We start from the raw sequence: 10,854 nt of genomic DNA, 5'->3' as shown, positions 1-10,854 counted from the left end.
CTTACTGTGCTCACTGCAAATCAAGGTCTCTAATGTTCCGAAATATGGTTAATTATGGAAATAGGGGCTGATAACAAATCTATACTTCTTGCAGCCACTTAGTACCCCACAACCTATACCAGGACCTGGCATTCCATACATATCAATGGATGGATGAATGGATGGATGGATGGGTAGGTAGTTGGGTGGATGGGTGGGTAGTTGGTTGGATGGGTAGTTGGGTAGATGCGTAGATGGGTGGGTGGGTGGATGGATGGATGGATGGATGGATGGATGGATGGATGGATGGGTAGGTAGTTGGGTGGATGGGTGGGTAGTTGGTTGGATGGGTAGTTGGGTAGATGTGTAGATGGGTGGGTGGGTGGATGGGTGGATGGATGGATGGATGGATGGATGTGAATGAATGGATAAGTACCTGTCTCACAAACAGAGAAACTGGGGTTCCAAGAGGTAGTATCGCTTGCTCAAGGTCACAAATAAGTAGCAGAACCATGATTCCTTACTTATTCTTAGGGTTCCCACCCCCACAATTTGGGCAGCATATCAGTATGGATGGAGGAGGAGATAAGGGTGAACAAGTGTCTGGAGAAGGGGAGTGGTGAATTGATGAGGGATGAAGTGATACTGGGGAGTGGTCACCATTCTTGCTGTTTCCTGCCCCCTGGTGGTGGTTAGGTCTCCAGCCTGACCAACTGAGGGGCTGATTGATCTCTGGGACCCAGGTCATCCAGCCACAAGGCAAGGGTGTTTACGCTGGGAAGAGGGGGTCAGGGTGCAGAGAGAGGGTCTGGGGAAGAGCTGGGTCCCTTTGAACAGCCTATAGGAGGAGGGGTTCATGCCCAGAAAAGGGGTGGGAGTTGGAGGGGTGTCCCTCACTGAGAGACCTATTTGGGGCAGGCAGGGAAATTGTGGTAGGGTTTGACAGAGAAGAAGGGGAGTGAGTATGCCTGTGCTAATAGCTCCTCCAGGAACCGGTTCAGTTCATGCTTGGAGGAAGGAAGACAGAAAAACAGGCCACCGCCTAGACCACCAGGCAGGAAGCTGGAACCCCAGCTCTGCCCCAGATGTGCTTTGCAACCTTAGGCACTAGAACCACACCCCCACACCCCCACCTTCAGGGCCTCGGGATCCTCAGGCAAATGGGGACAGTAACAGCACCTGCCTCAAGGGTTGGTGTGAGGACAACCGGTGTCCAGGGAGCTCAGGGACATGTTCCTGTTCTTCCCACCTTGGCTTCTGCGATCCTCACACCAGTCCTATTAAGGAAGCGGGGCAAGTGTCATGCCCATGTCTCAGACAGCAAAACTGATGCTCTGGGGAGTGAGCTCAGGCTTGCTTCTCTCCCCCACTGATGCAAGGCTGCAGGTGAGGAGACCAGGTTCCTCCATTTCCCACCTGTACTTGGGCTGCACCACATGTGTACACACACACACACACACACACACACACCCTCTGCAAGGCTGTCCAGGCTCAGCCGAGCGAAGGGTAGGAGCCCGGAGCAGAGCATCGTTTTTCCAGCTGCTGGGCTCCTTCTGCCAGAAAGTGAGAGAGGAAGGAATGGGAGGGAGTGGAGGGGGGAAAGGGGGATGGGAGATGGCGTGGCTGCTTGCTCTTTGGGAAGATAAGTTTTTCCCTGGAAACATTCACTGGAGTCCTGCCCTCTACCCCTCTCCCTTTTCCTGGAATGAAGGCTTAGGGTGGAGAGAGAAGGTCCCAGGGCTCACCTGGGTGACATGCAGTCAAGTCACCAGCCCAGCTTTGGCTCCAGAGCCCCTGCCCCCACCCCATCTTCGAACCCAGGCTGCTAAGGATGTCTCTGCCTCATTTGACGGAAACCGAGGCAGACGATCTGAAAACCACCCTCCTCCACACCTGGGTCCTGTCAATCCAGAGGAACACAGGTCCATGTCTTTCAAGGGGTGACCAGTCCCCTGCCTCAGGAAGGCCAGGGGTCCAATGAGGGGACCACTTCCCTTTGCGCCTGCTCTGTTGTGTAATCAAGAAGTTTCTGCTTATTCAGGTGCCTGTGTGGCTGAGCCGGTTAAGCATCCAACTCTTGATTTGGCTCAGGTCATGATCTCATGTTTGTGAGATCCAGCCCAGGACAGGGCTCTGTGCCAACAGTGTGGAGCCTGCTTAGGATCCTCTCTCCCTCTCCCTGCTCCTCCTCTGCTCTGGCTTTGTCTGTCTCTCTCAGAATAAATAAATAAACATTTAAACAATTAAATTTAAAAAAGAAGTTGTTGTTTATGTCTAACCATATCATCCCCATTTCCTCCTCTGTGCGCTGGAGAACAGACTAGCCCCCCACCCCCTCTGGCCAGTGAGGCCTGGACTGGTGGTGCAGAGTATGGGGGCCACTGGCAGGGGAAGGTAAGGACTGGGGGAGGTCCTCTGGCCCTTCACTCCTCTGCATGGCTGTGGCCTAGATCTTTCTCCCTCCCCCTCACTCCCTCTCAGCCTCTTACTTTCTCTCCTGCTACCTGTGCTCCTTCCTCTCCCCTCTCTCTCTGTCCATTTCTCCAGCTCTCTCCTCACTCGCATCTCCCTCTCTCTGGGTGCCTCTCTTCTTGTAAGGGATCTCACATTCCCTTTCCTTGCTTTCTCCTTTTGCTTTCTTACCCCCTTTTCTCTCTTGTTTCTTCTGGGTCAGTGACCGCCTCCTCACCACCACCCCACTGGTCCCCACTGGCTCCTTTCCAGCCTCCCTTGCTCCTTGGCCCATCTCCTGGCTTCTCTCTTCCCTTGTGGTCCCCTCCTGCAGGCTTACATCAGACCCCTGGGGAGGGCCCATGGCTTTCCTGATAAAGTCCCTTCTCTGGTACCAGACTTTCTGGCCCTGCCCCCACGGCCGAGCGCCTTCACCCACTCCTGGCACCTCTCAGCTGAGGGCTTGTCCTTCCTCTGTGCCTTCGCACTTGTCCCCTCTATCTGCAGAGCCATGTGCCCTGCCCCACCTCATTTCCAAGTCACTTCCAGGCTGAGACTCCTCCTCACCCCCGGGGTTTTCATGGTCCCTACATGGTCCCTTCATGTGCTCCCCATTTCCTGCCCAGCTCCCTCTGAAAGTAGGTGTCTGGGGGTGGGTGGCGGGGTGCAGGCTCTGAAACTACAAGCCCAGACCTTTCCCTTTCCAGTTGGTGGGACAGGCCCCCTCAATGAGGTCCCAGGCAGTCCCCCCCAGATCCTGCTATTCACCCTGGGGCGTTGCTGGCTGATCAGTGCCACCCGGCAGGCGGCCCCGGGGGTGCAGCAGACTGTAAATCACCACCATTGTCTTCCTGGCCCCAGTCTCACCCATACTTTAAAAGGGAAGGACAAGAATCTCCCTGCACAGGCCCCTCCGCCTGCCAGACAAGAGGCTGGCACAGAAGAGAGAAAGAGGGTCTTTATGCCCACGGGCAGGAGGGCACCACATCCCCGCCCAGTCCCCCTGTGATGCCCTCTGGTGAAAGGAGCCTTTGTGAAGGCCCCCGGGACCGGCCAGAGCAGACACGCAGCCCGCCCCAAGTAGGAGGCAGTGGAGGGCAGTGGGGGGGGGGGGCGGTGCTGTGCCCCAGGTCGGGGGTCACAGGCCACGGTGGCGGAGGCCTCGAGGCCCAAGGACCTGAGGCAGAGGTCCAGTGGTGGCAGGAAAGGAAAAAGACCACACTCAACTGCGGCAGTCGGAAGTGGACTTACAGTTGCCGCGTCCTGTGTCCACAAAGGCCCTGACCTCGCGCAGCTGCCCAGGGCCAACTTCCTGTCAAACTGTCCCAGGAGAGGGCAGCCTCCCTGCCTGGCTGACGTCACAAGGGAGGGCGACCTCCCACCTCGCTGACGTCACAAGGGAGCGCCGCCTCCTGCCTAGCTGACATCACAGGGGAGGGCGGGCTCCCCGCCTGGCTGCCCTGATCCCTGACGGCTTCCACCTGCGGTGCTCCTTAGCCACTCCGCTTTTGCGGCTTCTTAAAGGCTGGGCAGCCCACCCAGGGACTCTGTGATGCCGTTCCTTCCCCTCGAATGCTCTTCCCAGGGAGCCAGCACTGCTGGCCTCCTTCTCTGAGAGCCTTCTCGCCCGGCTCTACCTGCCCTTCCCTACCTGCTCAACCCCAGGCTGCCTCGTCCTTGGTCGTGTCTGCATTTTGCTGTCAGTCTCCCCAGCTAGATGGGAAGTTCAGTGAAGGCACTTCTGTAAATTTCTTTCCTCACCTTGCCCCTGGTGTGGGTGGATGCTGAACATTTCTGTGAGTGCACGAATAGATCATTTCATTTCAGTTACCCTTCCTAACCTGCGAGGGAGCCACAGTGATGCTCTGTCCTGGGACCGAGGCATCTTCCTCAGGTTATGCACTGAGAAAGAGATAGAATTGGGGATTTAGAGCCGAGGCTGGTGGACCCCAAATGCCATGCGTTTAACCGATGTACTCCGTACTTCCCCGCCCCTACCTGGTGACATCCCAAGGAGAGAAAGGCTTAGTCCTTAGGGAACATTCTCAAGAATGCCCTTGGGAAGCAGCTCTGGAGTTCCGGTGACCCAGTTCCTCCCTTGCAGGTTGTATGGGATCCAACGTGGGGTCCTCAGGCACAGCGCCCTCCCTGTGAGAACGGGAGGGGGGCGGCTCAACTGCTCTCCACACCTCACAGCTACAGGTCTGAGACACTGCTCAGCTGTGTATCGTCAGACAGTGTTCCTATTCCCTCTGGAACCTCCGTGCCCCACCCCCACACCTAAGTGGGGCAGTAACACCTGCCTGGCAGCTGCATCTGTGAGGAGCACAGGTGAAAATGTGCAGGAAAGGGCTCCTGGGACCTGGACAGCAAGGCCCCAGATAAAACGTGACCCTCGGCCCATCTGCAAAGGCCTGAACCTGGCAGGAAGCTATGGGTGGGAAGGATGCCAGAGAAAGGCCCAGTCCCCCTTGACCCTCAGCTGGAGGAAAAGGTTGAACCAGGGCTGCCAAAGCCATGAGTTAGCCATCTCTGTAAAGCCAGGCAGCCCAGGGCCTGGCACCATGGACCCCAGACCTCCTCTGTGGTTGGGGAGGTAGAGAGGGTCTCCCCAGGGAAGAGCAAAGCCACCCAACCAGGAGCCATTGGGATGTGTGTCTTCTGAGCCTGTTCCCAGGACCTTGAGTGAACGCTGGCAGCACCCGCTGGATGGCGCTGGCCCCTGAGACAGGGCTTCCTGGCAAAGGCCAACTCCCCCCCCCCCCCAATCCTGCTGTCCCAGGTCCAGAGGCCTGCAGTTGCCCCCACCCCTGACCTAGGGATCCTCTGGGCCAGGAACAGGGTCTTAGGGAACATCAAGGTAGCCCCTTCACTGTGCAGATAGGGGAGCCATCCCAGCTGCCTGGGTCACACAGCCAGTGGTGGCAGAGTTGAGCCCTGATGCCTGCACTTGGCTCTGCTCGGAGGACAGGTGGCTCAAGTGCAGCCACCCCTCTCAGTGCTGAGTTGGGTGCTCCGGCATGGGCAGGCTCTGAATTGGGAGTGGAGATTCCCCCCAGGGTCCTTTCTTGCCCCATCTCTCACCATCCCCCAACCCCCACTTGTGGTCTGTCATGCCCCGAACTGGCCAGGCCCTCTCCAGCCTCCAGGCCTTTGCCCACATTCTGCTTCAAAAGTCATTGCCTTTTCTTTTCCCTGGCCAACTTGTTCTGCTCCTCAGCAACCAGTGCAGACAGTAGACATGGACTCCTCCAAGAAGTGCTCCCTCTCCTCTTGTCCTGCCTGGATTCCTACCCACCACAGAAGACGCTCTGAAGGGTTGTGGCTCAGCCCCAACCCCCAGTGCCAAGGCCAGTGCACAGCAGGGCTCAGTGAGGAGCCTGCAGATGATGGGGAAGGAGTTCCCTGCTGCACTCTGCTCCTCCCTCTCACCTCTCTCCTCTGACCACTTTAGGTAGCTGGGGAGATGCAGGGGTGCCTGGGAGCTGGAGAGGCCGCTCTCCTCCAGGGTGCCTGGGTTGCCTCGCCCTTGTTAGGGCCGACTCCACCCCATTTCTCACTTCTGCTTCCTGAGCCCCTGCTATTAACTGGGCCCTCCTCTCTGTATTTCCATGTTCAGAATCCAGGCACAGGAATTTGAAGGCTGAGTCCTGCATCACCAACTAGTCAACAATTCATCATCCAGACATCTCCAGCCAGAAGCCCAGGGCAGGTTCTCACTCCAGAGAGGCAGTGATTTGCTCAAAAGTCCATTCGTTCATTCAAAAAATGTGCTTTGAGCACCAAACCTATGCCAAGCACTGTCCTCAATGCTAGGAATACAGCAGGGAAGAAATGGACACAGGCCCTGCCCTCTCGGGGCTTACAGCCCAGTGGGCTCCTCCCTCTTCCCTACACTTCTGGGAACTCCACCTTCCTCCCTGGTGAGGATTTCTTCCTTTCTTCTCGTGAAGCCCCTTCCAGAGCCCTCTGTGAAGACAGGCACACAGACAGACTCCCTGGAGGGAGGCCAGCCCTGATGATGTCCGTGAAGATGATGAAACAGAGCAAGAACAGTCACCATGACAACAACCCTGGTGCCAGATCCTGCCCTAAGTACAGTCCATCCATTTTCCGGGGATCCCCACCAAAGCCCTATGAGCGGGCTTATCACTACCGTAATTCCTGTTTCTGTAAATCGGAAGGCTCAGGGAGGTCCACTTTATGGCCTGAGTTCACAGGGCTGGTAAGCAGTAGAGCCAGGATTCGAGCCCATGTTGGTAAGCCCTAGAGGGAAGGGGGCAACCTCTGGCGGCTTGGCTCCTCCCACCTCCGAGTGTTCTCACCCACTCGTGACCCCATGGGCAAGAAGGGCAGATGCCACCAGAGGGTACAGTCTCCACCAAACGTGGCTTCTGCCGGGATGGAGGTGCTGGGAAGGTCTGCCTGGAAGGGGTGGACAGTGACTCCAGGCTGTCCGGCCAGCCCAGCCCCTCACAGCCCCATTCTGTCACAGGGACCTCCTTTTTCTCTCCACGGTTGCCAGTGATGCAGGGGCCAATATGGGGAGGCTGTGTCGACCGTCCCCACCCCTCCAGCCCACCCAGACCACACTTAGGACACTAGCTCCATGCTGGGCATCCCCAATCTCAAGCCTGCCTCCTCGCTGGCCTCTACAGCCCTGGCCTCAGGGAGGATGGCGTTCTGCTCCCCAGCACCCCTGTAATTAATCATGTGGGCTGCTCTCCCAGTCAGGCCCAGTTCTGGCCCCTCCAGCCCACCCTGTTGCCAGGCCCCAACAGAGCCATCGTGTCCCCTGGTCAGAAGCCAGTGACCAACTCAAAATAACTATTTCCCTTCCCTCCAACACAACTGTCCTTCCTGGGGAGGACAACAGCTGCAAGGGATTAGGGGTGGGGAACAGAACCAGAGAGCCCCCCACCCTCAGCCCTACACCCAGGCCCAAACCCACAGAGCTGGAGGCCGGAGCAACGAGTGCTGGGGGTAAGGAGCCCGCCTGCTCATGTCCAGGGCTGCCTTCTCTCCCCCCGGAACTAAGTCCTCCTACCCATGAACGGGGCACCAGGGGAGCTGAAGGGCGGCAGCCTCCCCCGGCCCAGGGCCCCAACCAGGCCCACCTGTGGCCAGTCCTGGCCCGATCCCCAAGCCTGAGGCTGCTGCCTGGAAGTCAGATGTGGAGGAACTGCGTGCTCTTGCTACACAGGAGGCCAGAGCGCCGACTTCTGGGCTTTTGCATCTGCTGTTCCCTCTGCCTGAATCTCCCTTCCCTTTACAGCCCAGCGTCCCCAACTTCTAGCTCCTCAAGGCCTCCTCCATAGAGCCTTCCTTGAGCTCCCAACACCCTAACCAAATCCAAAGACTGAAATTGCAGCCTCCACTTGACGGCACACCATCCCTAATGGGGAACAGATGCCCGGCAAAGATGACACTGAAATGGCAGAACCTCCCTCTGCTGGAGGAGACGGGGGGCTCATTTGGACCCCGTGGGTGAACTGGACTGGCCAGGCCTCGCTTTGAGTAGTGACCTCTGGCCTGGGGCCAGCTCAGGAGGGAGGACAAGGGGAGGCATGACCGGGCTGCGGAGGGCCCCGGGAAGCTCGGAGCTGAGTCCCCAAGGCCGGGCTCTGTCACTGCAGTCCCCACCTCAAGAGCATCTTTGCGGGAATAGGGTGCTCGCTGTCTTCCTTCTGGGCTGCCGCTGGTCTCCCAGGGAGGCTCCTCAGTGCTGAGCTGGAGCCGGAGTCTGGTCTCGACTTACTACCCTGGCCTGGAGCCACCCTCGCCACCCACTCCCCCTGCTGGCTCCGCACACCCATCACCCGGTCCCTATCCCTGGCCCCGTCCCCGTCGCTCCTTTCCTGGGGCAGGCCTGATCATTGCCCCCTTCCATCAGGTCTTGGTCATAGGGGCTCTCGAGGCCACATTCAGAGTCCCCACCCTGCACAAACACGAGAGCTGCATGTCCTCACGAACCTTCACCTGGCAGGTGGCATTTCCCCCCTCCCTTGGCCTTTTCCCCTCTACCTCACCCTGTGAACTTTGAAGACAATCTTCCAATGGGACTGAGATGAGATATATGTTAGCAAGTAAATAAATATTATCTGCTCTCTCTTGTGCATTCATTTAATCCTTTGCCACCCTTGTCTGAAGCCACTTGGGATCTGAGGACAAGGGGGGGCAGCAAAGGGAAGGAGCAGGTACTATAAGCTATGCTTCCATTACCTGTGGCCTGTGTCACGCAGGTTCTGGTAAACTGTGGCCACCTAGGAACCACCCCAAAACCTCCTGGCTTAAAACAACCCAGCTATTTTTGTTTAATTTTAATTTTATTTTAGAGAGAGCGTGAGCAGGGGAGGGGCAGAGGGAGAGAGAAAGAATCCTAAGCTCAGCATGGCGCCTGATGCAGGGCTTGATCCCACAACCCTAGGATCATGACCTGAGCCGAAATTGAGTCAGATGCTCAGCCCACTGAAGTCCCCTGGCGCCCCAAACCACCACTGTTTTATCGGCTCCTGGTTCTTCCATCGTGGCCCAGCTCTCTGGGCAGCTCCGGGGCTGGTCTTGCTGGGAGCCCCCTGGGTAGCCTCACTCAGCTGCAAGCCAAGGCCTTGCGTCTGCGTGTCGTCTGGGCCTCCTGGTCAGTCCTCGTCCGTGTCTCTCCACATGGTCGCCATCGTGACTGCTCCAGCCAAGTGGCGGGTGCAAAGAGCTTCCAACATTGAACACCCAGAAACTGCTGCGCTTCCTTAAGGCGTGGCCTCAGAGCAGGGACAGCATCACCGCTGCTGCATCCCACAGTTAAGTGTCACAGGGCCAGTGCCATACAAGGCGTGAACACTCGGCCACTAGGTCACAGGCCACTGAATTAACAACACACACGGGAGGCACTGGAAGGAATACATGGAAAATTGTAACGGTGGTAATTCAGGGTGGTGGGAATATGGCTGCTTTGAACTTCTCTATTTTTACATTTGAGAAAAAGACAAGAAATAAAGGGAAGGCTGAGAGGAGGCAGCCAGTTCACTGTTCCGAGAGGAGCTGTACCTGACAGCTGTCATGGCAAGTCCCCCTTGATTCCCAGGGACCTGGGGCCTCTGGGCCTGATGGGGCCCTAAGAGGGAAGCTGTTTCTGATGCCAGGGCCTGTCACTCTGGGAAATTGGCCTTTGTGCTGGGCCTTACTTACAACAGGCCTGAAAGTTAGGCTTGAGGCATAGGGTCTGAATAAAGTGGACAGTGGCCAAGGTATCTGGCCAGGAGTCAAAGAAGATGGCGCTAGTCACTCATGATGCAATTTTGAACTTGCATCCCATTCCTAAGGCTCATCACTAACATGGACCCTAAGTGTTTTTAATTAATCCAGTGATTCCTCACTGCCCAACAGGGTGGTCCATAGACCCGGCAGCATTAGCATGACCTGTGGGATTATTAGAAATGCAGAATCTAGGGCCTCACCCAGACCTGCTGAATCAGAACTTGAATTTTAACAAGATTCCCCAGATGATTCTTATGCACAATTACATTTGGGAAACCTGTTCAAATCTGTTCTTAAAAACATGATTATACAACATTGAACCTATTTTTTTCTTTGGTGGTGATAAGGTCTTATTTTGTTTTAATAAAAGCATTTAAAACAGCATTGTCCAATTAAAATTTTCTTTATCTGCACTGCCCAATATGGTGGCCTCTAGCCAGCTACTAAGCACTTGAAAGGTGGCTGGTGGGACAAAAGAACTGAATTTTAATTTACATTTAAATTAATTAAACTGTCATTTAAATAGCCACAGATTGCTAGAGGCTTCCTGTTACTGTATTAGCATGAGTTTTAAGTCTCCTTCATTTTTTAAAGGCCTAGGCACCTAGTAAATTCCTGGGGGGGGGGACCTTCCTCCCCAGGGCATTTGCAGAGCCAAGAGCTCCTTGTTGCAATGTGATATTCTGATGGCAGGAGGAATATATATTTTGGTGCCTGAACCCAGCTCCTGGTCAGGACTCCTAAAACCTCTGTAATTTCCTATTCTGTTAAGGTGTTAGGAGCATCTCTTCTTTGACCTTGGTTCCTGACACAGCCACTAAATCCCTTGGCGTTTCCCGGGTGACGGGAGTATCTTTTGTTCTAATGAAGTGACTCTTGGCAGGCTCCAGGGTAGCTTCAGCACAGGGGCTGGTGGCCTGAAAGACCAAGCGTGGTCAGCACTCCCCCCCACCTTCCCTGGGTTCATCCCCACGATAAGGCCTCCATAAAAATCCCTGAAGATGGGGTTTGGAGAGCTTCCGGATGCTGGTGGCTCTGAGGCTCATGGAGCCCCCAGTGGGAGGGGAGCAGCCACCCTGGGTTCCCCACACTGTGTGAGCTCAGCCTTCTGGGGAATGAGAGGTGCCCTGGAGCCCCTTTCAGGCCTCAACATCTTCCCTGAGCAAGTGG

At 56.1% G+C, this 10,854-nt stretch overlaps 2 long non-coding RNA genes across 2 annotated transcripts; one reads left to right on the top strand and one right to left on the bottom strand.

Annotated features, from left to right (window-relative positions):
- Nucleotides 1-4,236: 4,236 nt before the first annotated feature.
- On the bottom strand, nt 4,237-6,535 carry LOC115280558. Its single transcript, XR_003903839.1, has 3 exons — nt 5,863-6,535; nt 4,429-4,578; nt 4,237-4,332 (listed from the first exon to the last, which is right to left on the bottom strand). It is a non-coding gene; the product is annotated as an uncharacterized LOC115280558 (long non-coding RNA).
- A 545-nt stretch (nt 6,536-7,080) lies between these two features.
- Nucleotides 7,081-8,537, top strand: LOC115280559. The gene is made up of 2 exons (XR_003903840.1): nt 7,081-7,413; nt 8,324-8,537. It is a non-coding gene; the product is annotated as an uncharacterized LOC115280559 (long non-coding RNA).
- Nucleotides 8,538-10,854: the final 2,317 nt, after the last annotated feature.

This window comes from Suricata suricatta, chromosome 16 (genome assembly GCF_006229205.1).
Source record: "Suricata suricatta isolate VVHF042 chromosome 16, meerkat_22Aug2017_6uvM2_HiC, whole genome shotgun sequence".
Lineage (NCBI taxonomy): Eukaryota > Metazoa > Chordata > Mammalia > Carnivora > Herpestidae > Suricata > Suricata suricatta.
This window is presented reverse-complemented; position numbering and strand designations above follow the sequence as displayed.